Below are 15677 nucleotides of genomic sequence, written 5' to 3' on the forward strand. Positions count from 1 at the left end.
CCAGACAACCTTTAGCATTGCTGGAGTACAACATGGTTTGCTACCTAAGCATTGTATTGTTTTTTTATATATTTCTTTATTGCTTTTATGGAGAATATTAAAATAGTTTCAAAACAGGCAACTTGTTTCATGCTAGATGGTTAAAGCAAAATATGATGAAAGCTATTTACAGGTTAGTGAACAGGGACGGCTCCAGACACTTTGAAAAGGAGGGGTGCAAGCCAAAGTGATGGTGATGCTAATCTTATTTTCCATGTTTTGTCAATTTTACACATGAAAATGACTAATTTTCTGTTAAAAAGGAGGTGTGCCAACCCCCTCTGATCAATGAACAGGTATTACCAGCACAGTTGACTAATAACTATCATTCGATAATATGTCCTATTAAACAGGTGCATCATCAGCTTATGGTATTGTTATCCTCGTCTCCTCTCTTAACTTGTGAACAAAAAAAATCTCAATTTACCAGTCTTGTAGAGTTTATACAAGAAAACCATGAATTCAGATCAATTCAATGTAAATTATAGGTGCAAGTACATGGCATGATTATGATTAGCTCAACAAATTCAACAATAAATCTCTTCTTTCTCAAAATGTTTAATGTCTGTGAATGTTTATATTGTATTCTATTTACCCATGGAACTTGTTTTTTTTTTCATTGATTGGTTGTGGTTTCAATGCATATTGCAATTATTTCTTGCATTTCAGGACAAGAATGTTTTACTGTATGAAATGATCCTGCTTTATACTACTCTACTATTATGACATTTTGAGGCGGTTTCATAGTGCTACCGCACAGAATCAACAGTTGCTAGCCAAATAGTTGTTACACAAAATTACTTGTTCGAGAAGTAGTGAAAGATTTAGCACTCACTAGTCATAAGTAAAAAACTTAAATACATGTACCATTTATGTTTGCCAATGAGATAGTCATTCAAAAAACAAAGCAAGTAACTATTAAGCTTCTACAAGTGAAATCACCACAAGGATATCAATAATGGGCAAACCACATACCATTAAGCAATCTATAAAAAGGCCCAAAAACAAATTAAGTAAAACTATTTACAAAAGACCATAATCAACCTAATCTACAGAAAACAATGAAGTAATTTTTCAGCTCAGTTGATAGAGTGACAGCTGGCAGTATTCCGGGATGGTACTGTCAAGAAGTATACATGGCTGTTATTGTATTGTATGAAAGTGACTTTTACTTTTGAAGCACAACACATTTAAACCTTGTACATTTGCATAAGAAATATGATTTTGACAATATTTATTTTCAAACGTCAGCTTCATATCAGCTTTCATTACAATGCAAGCAGAGATTTGAACAGCACTGAAGATCATCTAAATTATACATGTATGAATTCTTTTCAGTCATATATATGCCATAGATGACCTGGAAGTATAAAAATCAGTAATAAATATACATAATACTCATATTCAAAGTTATTGTGATTCATGAATCCTGTATTGAAGTCGACCTGTATTTAAGTAAACCTTGCATTATATGGCTCATTGGATGTTTTTTTTCTTGAAACAAAACATCCCACTATGCTAAAATATTATGTCTATGTTACAACCTTCATTTAAGTGTCATGGGAACTGTAGTGCTACATTTTAAGCGATAAACACGTATGTGATCTATCTACATTACACATGTAGAAATAATACAAATACATTTCTAAAATAAATTGACTAATGAGAGTTTATAGTGAACAATCGAAAGACTTTGAAAGTGGGGGTCCAAGCTATTAATTTCCTCATTTTTGCAAAAAATTTCCACATTACTTCCAACATTTCCCAACAAAAGAGGTGGTTCCTACCTTTGGAACACCCCAAATCAATATTATTTTTTTTTCAAAAAAAAAGGCATAAAAATATTGTATACAGAACCTCAAATACCTACACAATCTATTATCATACTTCATTTGAACAGAGCTTCCTGTTATGTATGACTTGTCTGGTAACTTGTATCATTGGTAGGTGAACATGACGGCTGCATCCAAAATTTTCTGGAAAATATCAAAACATATTTCTTTTAATATGGAAAGAGATACTGAAAATCAACATGGATAGACTTTTATCATACTGTCGTGACTATGGTATAATTGTACATGTCCATGACAACATACTGTGAAATCTGATGACTGATAAAACTAGTTCCTTATCCTTAGTTACTGATATACAATGTAAGTCAACAGCTTGTATTTATGGATCTATTAAAAAAGTAAAAAAAATAGCACGATAAACTTCTTAAAAAATTGAAAATTGTGTCATATACAAGGTCATACAAATGTATATGTTAATGTTTAGATTAATTTCCAAATCATATAATTCATGTAGTTTACTTCAAGTTATGTATGAAATGTTCTCATATGACTTACATGTACAATACATTGGAACATTAAATATTGCTTTTGATTGCTCTTGGTCAACTGGTCAGCAATACTTGTTTCACTGGAGTTTCCTTGACCTTAAATTGTACATGAATTTATTTTTGTTCTCAAAAATGAAATATGGGGTACTGTATACACAAATAACAGATTCTTGTAAGGTGTTACCCTCATCATGTTCAACAAGTTTGTATCATAGACTGTTTCATTTAAATGAAAATCAACAGTCATTGACTGAACGACAACTCTTCATGTCTTTATTAAAATGTTTGTATGGACTATGGAACATGTATACAGTACACATGTAAGGCTTCAGAAAGTTTCTTGTGTACCATATCTCCTGTAATTTGAACTGCACTCATTTACTTAGACTACAGCACATGATTTAGACAAAATTATAATTAACAAATGCATGGTATATGATAAACACTCAAGTTATTTATCATAATTCTTCATTATTGTAACTGTGTTCGAGCTATATAAAATATTTGTATTTTCATCATGGCGGCACTGTAAACAATAATGAATGCATATCATTAATGTTCGTTCGTTTTGCTAATCAATTTTTTGATATATAAAAATATAATATGCAAAAAAGACAAGATTTGATAAAAAAAAATTTAGTTACTTTTTAAACATTAAAGGTAGTCTGTATTGATAAGACAAATGCCTTAATTATTCTATGAATACCAAATTGTTTCAAAATCTCAATTTTATTGCCCATATTTACAAAAGTCCAGTTCGGCCCCCCTTTTTATAGCATTAACACAAGGGCGCCTCTTGATAATTTAAAATCTGCTTACTGAAACAACAAATTGCACAAAATTGAATTTCTTGTTTACAAAGGCATAATAGGGTCAAAATGTTGAATAATTATCATTATTTTAATGAAAATGACATCTTAGTTCACAAAAATGCTGATTTTCAGTCACAATTGGTACCCTGGGCATGTATAAATGTACTCGGTAATTACAAAAGGAGACATATCTCACAGAAACAGAATTATGTTTTACAAGAACAGTAAATAACATACACAGAAAACATCAAAGTTTCTACTTACTTCACACTTTATTGAAGAAAATTCATTTTTATATGTCATTACCACCAATTTTTTATAAGTCGCATTAATATTTGAGTGGAAGTACCATTAGAAATGGTCATTTATGAAATAAAAAATGTTTTATCATCCAGTTTTCACTTTTAATCAATCAAATGGCTGTAGTACAGCACTTCTTGAGCAGTTATAGTAGAATAAAATTAAAAATGCAAAAAAAACATTTCAGTTTTTATATGTCATGTGTAACAAGTGCAATTCAACCATTTTCAAGTCAAGTCTTTACTCCAAGTATTAAAAATGTAAAAAAATCAAAACTGTTTATATTTCAGCAATTTAAGTCACCCTATTTATTTCTTATATAGTTGTGTTGAGAAAACTTTTGATAATAACAATTGCAATCCATTGGTCATCTTTTAATCCATAAAAACATTGCTAATTTTTAGGTCCATTTTAGAAAAAAAATCACACAAACTTTGGTACACCAGGACTGGTCAAACTAAAAAGAGACCTTTTCTACTTTCACTTTTATTTTGATGAAATAGTTCAAAATAAAAATATTAGAAATCTAAAAAATGGCAAAGCCTGTGGAGTTGATGATATTCTTAATGAATATCTTAAAAGCACTGTTTTGGAGCTAATACATGTATACTTAAAGATTTTTAATTTACTACTCGATACAGGTATTGTACCAGAACTTTGGTCACAAGAACTTATTGTACCTATTTATAAAATAAAATAACAATAGAGGAATTACACTAAATTCATGCTTTTTCATTCCATTTTGAATGAAAGACTTACTAAGTCTTCTGGTGAGATTGAGCTCTTATCTGAATCACAGACTAGATTTCGAAAGGGTTATTCTACTGTTGACAACATTTTTGTGTTACACTCCCTTTTAGCTATATATTTTTCAAAATGTATAACTATTTTGCACATCTGTTGACTTTAAAAAAGCATTTGACACAGTTTGGAGAGATGGTCTGTGGCTAAAAGTTCAAAAATCCAATGTAAAAGGGAAAATATTTTCAGTTATTTTCAATATGGATCAGAATATTAAGGCTTGTATTAGGCATCAAGGTAAACTCTCAGCATTTTTAACTGTGGAGTTGGTGTAAGACAAGGAGAAAACTTGTCACATTTTTTGTTCTCAATTTTATTGCATGATCTAGAAATCTTTTTGCAAGACAATGAAGTACAAAATCTAGATTTGATAGAAAGTTCATGCTTAGAAATGTAAATGTCAAAATATTTGTGATGCTTTATGCAGATGATACAATTATAATGTCAGAAACAAAGGAAGCTATGCAAAAATCATTGGATGTGTTTGCTAATTACTGTAAAGAATGGAAGTTACAAGTTAATACTGAAAAGACAAAAGTTATTGTCTTCAGTAAAATAAAGTGTAAACAACATTTTCAATTCCAAATATAAAACAAAAATATAGAAATAGGAGAGTCGTATACATATCTAGGCACGATTTTCAGTTACAACGGCAGTTTCACTATTGCAAGAAAGCGTCTAATAGATCAAGCCCAAAAAGCTCTATTTGCTCTCTATAGGAAACTAAGAAACATTCCACTGCCAATAGATTTACAGCTGAACTTATTTGATACTTTTGACATCACCGATACTTTTATATTCCTCTGAGGTCTGGGATTTTGAAAATAAGCAAACATTGAAAAGGTGCATTTTAAATTTTCTAAAAATATCCTTAAGCTGAGAAGCAGCACTCCAAATTTTATGGTTTATAGAGAGTTGGGTAGAATTCCACTTGAAATATTTGTTAAAGTAAGAATGGTTAGCTTTTGGACAAGAACTATGCAAGAAGAACAAAAACTGTCAAATATAATGCTTCGGCTTATGTTAAAATTGCTTGAAAATAATCCACCCAAATTTAGGTGGAATAACTATCATGTTAAATATATCTTGGATGATACGGGTCTTAGTTACTTATGGAACGAACACGTTAAAGTAAATATTAACTGGCTTAAGGTCGCAGTTAAACAGACGTTATGTGATCAACTCTACCAGTTTTGGTTTTTTACAAATGGACAACATATCTCGTGGTGAATTCTGCACTTAAGATTAAAATTAAGATGTCCTAACTTAAAACAACCAAATAGAAACTGGAAGGTGGTCTGGAGTCTTACGGAGTCAAATAATATGTAATATTTGTAAAAAAGGGGTGGGAGATGAATTTCACATATACTTCCAGTGAAATAATCCAACGGTTAAGTATTTAAGATCTCGTTACATCCCAGATTACTACTCAAAGCAACCGAATATGAGTAAATTTGGTGGGTTATTGTCTATCTGTAATGTTCAATTATACAAAAGAGTGTGTTTTTTTTTACGAAAAATTGCTAATATCATATGAAAATGAATGTGTTAAAATATAAATGTGAATCTGTATGTATTCACATATTTAATGATACTGACTGTTTTGTGTATTTTGTCGGTGTATTTGTCTTATTTACATGTATGTACATGTTTGTATTTGTTTTTTGTTGTCCACTTGTACACCTACTGTACTTCTAATCTTAAAGTTGAATTTATACATCATATTCAGTACAAATGTCTTACATCTATAGAACATATTTAAACAAATATTAATATTTTTATTTAATACACATCTTCAATTTAAAAATACAATGTAAATATTTTAGTGCAGTTTGATCCCTATAACGAGGTCGAACTTTCCATAACTTTAGAAAAGTATTAACACCCAATTAAAAATATATACAAATACAGCTAAATATGAAAAAGTAAAAACTTTTGTACGAATAAAATTGAAAAAAAGAACTTTATTATTAAACCTTGCCAGATAGATTTCATAGTGATTGTAACAATGAATTACACCCTAAGAAAAAGGGGGAAATAATCTTTAGGACTTTTCATGGTTCTTTATTCTTGTTCAGTTCAATCAACCCACGAACAAATAATAACTCATTTCCTCTAATTCTGATGAAAATGGTGGAACTAATAGAAAATATAAATTATCTGTAATACAATATTGCCACAATATTTAAATATATCAAACATTACTAAGTGTTTTGCATATCATTGGCATCATGATATGTTATAGAGTCAATTAGGAATAAAATGTTCCATCATGCTAAACATGTAGCCGAAAAAGAAGAACAGAAATGTGACTACAATTCTTTTTCAGCTCCCCTGTCCAATGTAAATTATAAATGCTGAACTTATTTTTTTTTCGGTTATATACATAAAAATTAAATTATTAAAGAAATAAATTCAAATAGAAATATTTCTATAGCAACAAAATTAAACAATATAAAATAAAATATATGGTAATAATGTAGAGTATAGTTAAAAAGTAATTAAGGGAACCAAAATTCTATCGGAAATCAAAAGAATGTAACAAAGACCAGACATGGAAAAAAGAAAAACACAAAAAGAACATAAAGTAACTAAAATAATATATAAAAATTAACATAAGTAAATGAATGAATATATAACAGGTGATATACCCGCTTATTGTTTATGGTTCAGTAAAATTATTGAGTGTAAAAAGAAAAATCACTTAAATGCACCGTTATTTAGGGATTTATCGATAAATAAGGTGTTGTTCTATATCGATTTTTTTAATTAAACATGAAAAAAGTGGTAAGAACTAATTTAGCAAGTTCCCTTTACAAATCTCGAAATATGCAGGCACGAGACCGCAATTAATTTTCAAGTGCATTTCAATATATACATTTGAGCAGATTTAAAAAATTCCACCGGCGCAAAATGAATAGAACTTCTCTGGCCTAAAGATATGTACAAACATGATTTTATATATAAATTGTAGAAACTTTTACCATCATTTTCTGAAATTAATACATATAATTCGGAGATGGGGTAAACATGACAAATGAACTGAGTTAAAAGTCCTAAATTTTAACCTCCTTCCACTGAACCAAATCACAACTTTAGTCAGAATTGATTAATGAAAAAAAATGCCATGTAATTTTAACCTATTTCTACCAATTAGAGGCAAAACTTCAGCATATAAGTTTCCAGTAAGAATATGAAAAAATGTGGAAGGTACCTACTACCAAAGTTGGAACTATATACAACGAAAACCAAGGGGAATTAATTGTGTTCTCGTACCTATTAGATCAATAAATGTGCTCAATTTGAATAAAAAGTGCACTCATGTCAAGATGAACCTTTTTTGACTTCAAGTACAAAGTTTCATCATTAGTTGAAAAACATATAAGTTATAGTAAATTTAGTATCAGTGGTACATTGCATGACTCGCATGTCCAATGGTCGAAGGAAATAAGGCCCCTCTAAAATGTACTTTTTTTTTAAATGCAATATTTTAGTGCTTTTTTACATTGGTTGCATCATATAATGAGTATTTGATGCAATGAAGTTCAGTTTACTCAAGTTCCAGCTGCTTTAAGGCCAAAAATTGGGTTTTTATACATGCAGCCATGGTCAATGCACTTTTAGACCATGTATAGGGGTACACATATGAAAACTCATTTTATGATGCTGACAATGACTTAAATTGATCAACTTTAAACATAAAGTGGTCTTCACATATCAAATGTACATTGAAAACAATAAGAAGTGGTTTCAAAGCTAAAACTGTCACTCCAGAACAATTTAAACCAGACCTGTACAGAGCTTGTTCAAGTGCGATTGTGTCCGATATTAAAAGTTAGCCTTTATTTGGGTTTTGAATGATGAAAGATCTGAAACAAATGTAAAATAATGTAAGGTTCTAAGCTTATCAGGTACATACGCAGACAGTCAGCTGTATTATTTCAGTTTTTCTACAAAAAAAGTTCATTTTTGAAACCTTATAGTGTATGCAGAACTCTAAAATTAGGTGTTTTTGAGACATCACAAGGTATATACATGTAGTGACTTACATTAGATGCATGAATATTAATGGAATGAATATATTAGGTTTTTTTCACATTATTTATATTATTTACTAGCAAATACAAAAGATTCAGACCAATAAAACACATATCTGTGATTTTATAGATCATAAGACAAGGCTGTGAAAACCCCTGACATTGCCATATTTCATTGACTGGGTTCATAGGGTTCATAGAAATTACACTAAATTGTCAGATTTCTGCCTAAACCTTGTTCATAAAGTATGTTTTTTGTTGATTTGATGTTCCTAGTGTATAGTTAGAGGAGAAAAACTCAAAGCTGTACAATATTTACCCCACTACAACGAGAACCAAGGCGAATTAATTGTGTTCTCGTACCTATTAGATCAATAAATGTGCTCAATTTGAAAAAAAACTGCACTCATGTCAAGATGAACCTTTTTTGACTTCAGGTAAAAGTTTCATCATGATTAGTTGAAAAATATATAAGTTATAGCAAATTATAGCAAATACAACGAAAACCAAGGTGAATTAATTGTGTTCTCGTACCTGCACTGAAATATCTATAAACGAGATCGTCCCTTTCCGGAATCGGACGACCCGAATCGGAATAACGTTGAATCTCGCGTTCAAACTCCGGAGCATTGGTCCCTTCCATGCCTGCACTACTTTTGCCATTCCAGAATAGTGGAGGAACGTCACCGGTACGGAACTGGAGCTGCCTTGGAGTTTGTCTCGCGTTATTTCGATTCAGGACGCGTCCCATTCCGGAATGGGCCATATTCCGATTTCGGCCGTAACATTTACAGTGCCGCCATGATGAAAATACGAATATTTTATTTAGCTCGAACACAGTTACAATAATGAAGAATTATGATAAATAACTTAAGTGTTTATCATATACCATGTATTGGTTAATTATAATTTGTCAAAATCATGTACTGTAGTCTAAGTAAATGAGTGCAGTTCAAATTACAGGAGATATGGTACACAAAAAACTTTCTGAAGCCTTATACGTGTACTGTATACATGTTCCATAGTCCAATACAAACATTTGTATAAAGACATGAAGAGTTGTCGTTCAGTCAATGACTGTTGATTTTCATTTAAATGAAACAGTCTATGATACAAACTTGTTGAACATGATGAGTTGTACAGTTACTTGATTATAGGGTAACACAAACAAAACCTTACAAGAATCTGTTATTTGTGTATACAGTACCCCATATTTCATTTTTGAGAACAAAAATAAATTTATGTACATGGTCAAGGAAACTCCAGTGAAACAAGTATTGCTGAATAGTTGACCATGAGCAATCAAAAACAATATTTAATGTTCCATGGTATTGTACATGTAAGTCATATGAGAACATTTCATACATAACTTTAGGTCAACTACATGAATTGTATGATTTGGAAATTAATCTAAATATTAACATGTACATTTATATGACCTTATATAAGACACAATTTTCAATTTTTTAAGAAGTTTATCGTGCTATATTTTTTTAACTTTTTTAATAGATCCATAAATACAAGATGTTAACATACATTGTATATCTGTAACTAAGGATAAGGAACTAGTTTTATCAGTCATCAGATTTCACAGTATGCTGTCATGAACATGTACAATTATACCACAGTCATGACAGTATGATTAGAGTATATCCATGTTGATTTTCAGTATCTCTTTCCATATTAAAAGAAATATGTTTTGATATTTTCCAGAAAATTTTGGATGCAGCCATCATGTTCACCTACCAATGATACAAGTTACCAGACAAGTCATACATAACAGGAAGCTCTGTTCAAATGAAGTATGATAATAGATTGTGTAGGTATTTGAGGTTCTGTATACAATATTTTTATGCCTTGTTTTTTTTTTTTAAATTAATATTGATTTCGGGTGTTCCAAAGGTAGGAACCACCTCTTTTGTTGGGAAATAATGGAAGTAATGTGGAAAAATTTAGCAAAAATGAGGAAATTAATAGCTTGGACCCCCACTTTCAAAGTCTTTTGATTGTTCACTATAAACTCTCATTAGTTAATTTATTTTAGAAATGTATTTGTATTACTTCTACATGTGTAATGTAGATAGATCTCATATGTGTTTATTGCTTAAAATGTAGCACTACGGTTCCCATGACACTTAAATGAAGGTGTAACATAGACATAATATTTTAACATAATGGGATATTTTGTTTTAAGAAAAAAACATCCAATAAGTCATATAATGTAGGGTTTACTTAAATAGAGGTCTACTTCAATACAGGAATCATGAATCACAATAACTTTGAATATGAGTATTATGTATATTTATTACTGATTTTTATACTTCCAGGTCATCCATGGCATATATATGACTGAAAAGAATTCATATATTTAGAATTTAGATGATCTTCAGTGCTGTTCAAACCTATGTTTGCACTGTAATGAAAGCTGATATGAAGCTGAAGTTTGAAAATAAATATTTTCAAAATCATATTTCTTATGCGAATGTACAAGGTTTAAATGTGTTGTGCTTCGAAAGTGAAAGTCACTTTCATACATGTATACAAAAACAGCCATGTATACTTCTTGACAGTACCATCTTGGAATACAACCTAGAATCCCTTGCACTGCAAGCTGTCACTCTATCAACTGAGCTGAAAAGTACTTCATTGTTTTCTGTAAATTAGGTTGATTATGGTCTTTTGTAAATAGTTTTACTTAATTTGTTTTTGGGCCGTTTTATAGATTGCTTAATGGTATGTGGTTTGCCCATTATTGATAACCATGTGGTGATTTCACTTGTGGAAGCTTAATCGTTACTTGCTTTGTTTTTTTGAATGACTATCTCATTGGCAAACATAAATGGTACATGTATTTAAGTTTTCTACTTATGACCAGTGAGTGCTAAATCTTTCACTGCTTCTCAAACAAGTAATTTTGTGTAACAACTATTTGGCTAAGCAACTGTTGATTCTGTGAGGTAGCACTATGAAACTGCCTCAAAATGTCATAATAGTAGAGTAGTATAAAGCAGGATCATTTCATACAGTAAAACATTCTTGTCCTGAAATGCATTGATGACAACCAATCAATGAAAAAAAAAACAAGTTCCATGGGTAAATAGAATAAAATATAAACATTCACAGACATTAAACATTTTGAAAAAGACGGATTTATTGTTGAATTTTGAGCTAATCATAATCAAGCCATGTACTTGTACCTACAATGTACATTGAATTGATCTGAATTCATGGTTTCCTTGTATAAACTCTGCAAGACTGGTAAATTGTGATTTGTTTTGTTCAAAAGTTAAGAGAGATGTTGAGGTGAGGATAATCATACCATAAGCTCATGATGCACCTGTTTAATAGGACATCTTATCCATTGATAATTATTAGACAACTGAGCTGGTTATATCTGTTCATTGATCAGAGGGGGTTGGCACCCCTCCTTTTTACCAGAAAATTAGTCATTTTCATGTGTAAAATTTACAAAACATGGAAAATAATGTCTTAGCATTACCATCACATTGGCTTGCACCCCTCCTTTTCAAAGTGTCTGGAGCCGTCCCTGTTCACCAACCTGTAAATAGCTTTCATCATATTTTGCTTTAACCGTCTAGCATGAAACAAGTTGCCTGTTTTGAAACTATTTGAACATTCTCCATAAAAGCAATAATGAAATATATATAAAAAAAAAGCAATACAGTGCTTAGGTAGCAAACCATGTTGTACTCCAGCAATGCTAGAGGTTGTCTGGCAGGCTATTTTCTGACTTGGTGTCATCCTAGGGTATAGAGGAACGGAATTCCAACTTCTAACTTGTAGAAGTAAAGGGGACGGATACAGGATTTTAGATAGGGGCACACAGTAAAAATTCTGCCGAGCGGAGCGAGGTGACACAAATTGTGAGGTTAAATTTTTGAAATATTACAGAGTGGGTGCAATGTAGATATTTTTTGTGGTAAAAGTAGCGAGAAATTTTAAGTTTCAACTTGAAACCGCCTAAATCTACACATGACAACCCATGCTTTGCAAATTGTAGGGGGCGCACGCCCGCCACTCCCCCACTTGAATACGCCTCCGAGTAACCATGTTGATTTTTATGAATGGGGGTCGGGGCTAGGATCACATTTGAAATAGAAAGGCAGGACAATGATATATGATTTTATATAAATACAAAGATGCAATAGGCGAAAAAAAGTTCTGGTTTGAATATTACATAAAAAGACCCAGGACACAAAATTTGACTGTATAGCCCCCTTTTTTCCCCTTACGTTTCAAATGGATATAAAACATTATCATTATTTACCTGGTAGGGGGGACCGGTCATTTTGAAATCATAAAATTTTCTTGACCCCCATGATATTTTCTTATCCCCCTTAAAAACATTTTTTTATAATGTAATACTCCCTCTAATAAACATGCGTATGGAGTTTTCATAAAACAACTCAAACATTATGCCAGAGCTTGCCGAAACTACGCAGAGTTTTTGTATCGCGCTAGAATTATATCAAATAAACTTCTGGAACAGGGTTGTGTTGCTACAAGATTGAAGTCATCCCTATAGAAGTTTTATGTTATGGTCGTCATCATGAAATCGTGGATCGCTACGGTGTATCCATCTGCGCCATGAAAACTGATTTGTTCAACGTGTCATGGTTTTCCTTTCCTCTTTCGCCTACCCCGGACTTGACTTTTTATGAGCAACTCGGCGGGTGTTTCTAGAAAAGCAGAGGAAGCTTACCCTACTGGCGCCCCTGGTCTATGCTCCAAGTTTTGTTGGTACATTATATCAGTTGCATTTTATGTTTTTAATTTTGCATTCAATAATTATAAATATAGTACTTAATACATGTTAAATTACTATTTTACAGATTATATATTGGAATCCTAAATATGGAGGAAAAGAAAATAAAAGTTTGGACAAATCTAAATTCACAGTTGACGAATTTAATAATGATCTTCTGGAACGCACTCTTAAACTGAAATGTAAGCAATATATATTTAAAGAAAAATGTTTTTAATGCATATGTCTGTTTTTAACTTCTACAGAAATTTGTTTTAAGAAAATTAAAAATTAAGTATGACCTAATACTTTGTATTTTTTTTTAAATTTTATTTATTTAAAATCCAATAATTATGCTTCTTAAGTGTGTATTTTTTTCTTATTTTTTGTTTCAGAAATGATTGAATTGGTGAAACAGACTTTAGTTCATTGATTTTGAATAAACCACTGTAAGTTCCTTGAAATAGGTTTGAGTTATCTCTCTTTGTTAGTAATTTCAAAATCTATGTTTTTGGAAAACTTTACATGTTGCTATAATTAGAAATGGGGATATCTGTTTATTGAAAGTAACCAATAAAATATGGTTATGTGGTTTTGAAAGGTCAAGGACTTCTATAAAGGGAGTTACATATAAATTTGGAATTTTATCGGATTTTTTTTCCTGAATTAGCTACCTGTGGTAAAGTTGTGTGTAAGGAGTGAAGGACATAAATGATACCGCGATTCGCTGTCGTAATTTCCGGCTTAAAAAAGTTATAAGTGCGGGATTTTTAAATTACAACGTGGTTCTTATGACAACACACTGATTTGGCAGAATATTTGCGTAAAAGGAAGCGAAATAATAAGGGAACGAACAAAGATTCTAGCGGAAATCTATGGCAATCCAAAGTAGACAAAAGTCAATATTTAATAATTATCTTTTTTTTAATATTACAAAATCATTCTTTTAATATTAGAAAATATTATTTTTCAGTATTAGAAATTCATTTTGTCCTTTTGAAAATCTAATATTACAATTTACTGGTTTATAAATATTGTAAAATATCACATTTTGTAATATTAGTAAATGGTTTAAATAGTATTAAAATATCACTTTGCAATATTGCAAAATCAGTCACATTTTCAAAGAATGTAATCCAGGGCAAAGACCAGACATGAAAAACAGACACACACAAAAAAGAACATAAAATAACCAAAATAATACATGCAAATGGATACACCGTTACAATCCATGAATTCATAATTACCACCATAAAACTTTTGTTGTGATGACTTTAATCTTGTAGCAACATAACCACACCGTATTACCGATTTGTGTATATATTTTTTTTAAACTCGAAGGATACAATATATTTTATTATTTTACTCGTATACTTCGTACAGTCAAACATTGTACGTGTGGCTGATATAGAGAACTATATGCATGACCAAACACAAAGGATGTATCACTTATAGCTTTCATACCATATTTTTGCGGGAAAATACGTTTGTTTATTTCAACATGCCGTGCGCGAAAATACGTTTGTTTATTTCAACATGTATATAAAATCCTATCCCTGTTTCAATTTCTGCAAACTAGCGCCACAAACTAAAAATTTAATGCATTTACTGTCGATACATTCGATGCAAATTGCTAAATGTTGAGGGATATCAATGAAACTAACCTTGATTTTAGGGTACCCGTCGTTTCACATGATACATCCAAACCCGAAGATTGATACATGTACGTTCAAGAGGGACGTTTCTTTGAATGTTTGAAGGTCTTTCGTCTATAATACATATATAAAACTGTATATCCGGCCGGGTTAGTAAGACAATGCAATTAGTGGCGAATCAGGATTTTTGTTACCGTCCAAAAGTATTATTTTGATTCAGAAATTAAAATTAGACCATATACACGACATTTGCGTTATCCACATTTATTGATGTTTTTACATTCAAATGGGTGGATGCTTCTGTAACGGGAGAGCATGATTTGACTCACAAAATTATACTCCACCACCGAGGATCGACTCCTAGACCGCTCGGTGACATAGATTCAGGAGCGATAATTGTGCTTTAATTAATTCTAAAACAGTTGGTCCTTGGTCGGGATCGTATCTTCATCGGAATTGAACTTGCCCTTATCATTACTTTTTTGAGCCACGGGTTCGGATGTATCATGATAATAGACGGGTATCTCTAAATTGAGGGTAAATTCATTTGATATTACTAAGCACTTTGCACTTTGTTTGTTATATAGCAGCTTGTTCAAAATGAACAATATAATCTTTCCAGTCAACCGATTTCCGGTTCTTCTTCTCGTCTGACGATGGGCGTATTAACTCTAAATCTATCGGCACGTAAATTTGGTGCGTGCTACTCGAGTTAAATCCAATATCTCTACTTCAAATGGAATCATGATAATTTTGACCAAACCTAAAACTGTCATCTGATATGTTTTGTCTTGAGGAATAATTTTCAGAATTGCTTTGCAATGGATTGTTTAAACTGTATTCCTGATTTGATCTATATCTATTCGTATTGTAGCGGCTAGGGGTGCTACTAGTTATTATATATATATAGCTATATTTTATAGCCTA

At 31.2% G+C, this 15677-nt stretch overlaps 1 long non-coding RNA gene across 1 annotated transcript; it reads left to right on the top strand.

Moving 5' to 3' along the window:
- The first annotated feature begins 9266 nt into the window (after positions 1 to 9266).
- Positions 9267 to 10694, top strand: LOC148617002 (uncharacterized). The gene is made up of 3 exons (XR_015922374.1): positions 9267 to 9301; positions 10044 to 10149; positions 10658 to 10694. It is a non-coding gene; the product is annotated as an uncharacterized LOC148617002 (long non-coding RNA).
- Positions 10695 to 15677: the final 4983 nt, after the last annotated feature.

Source organism: Perna viridis, chromosome 5, assembly GCF_037379345.1.
Source record: "Perna viridis isolate PV_CMFRI_1.1 ecotype Kerala chromosome 5, ASM3737934v1, whole genome shotgun sequence".
Classification (NCBI taxonomy): Eukaryota; Metazoa; Mollusca; class Bivalvia; order Mytilida; family Mytilidae; genus Perna; species Perna viridis.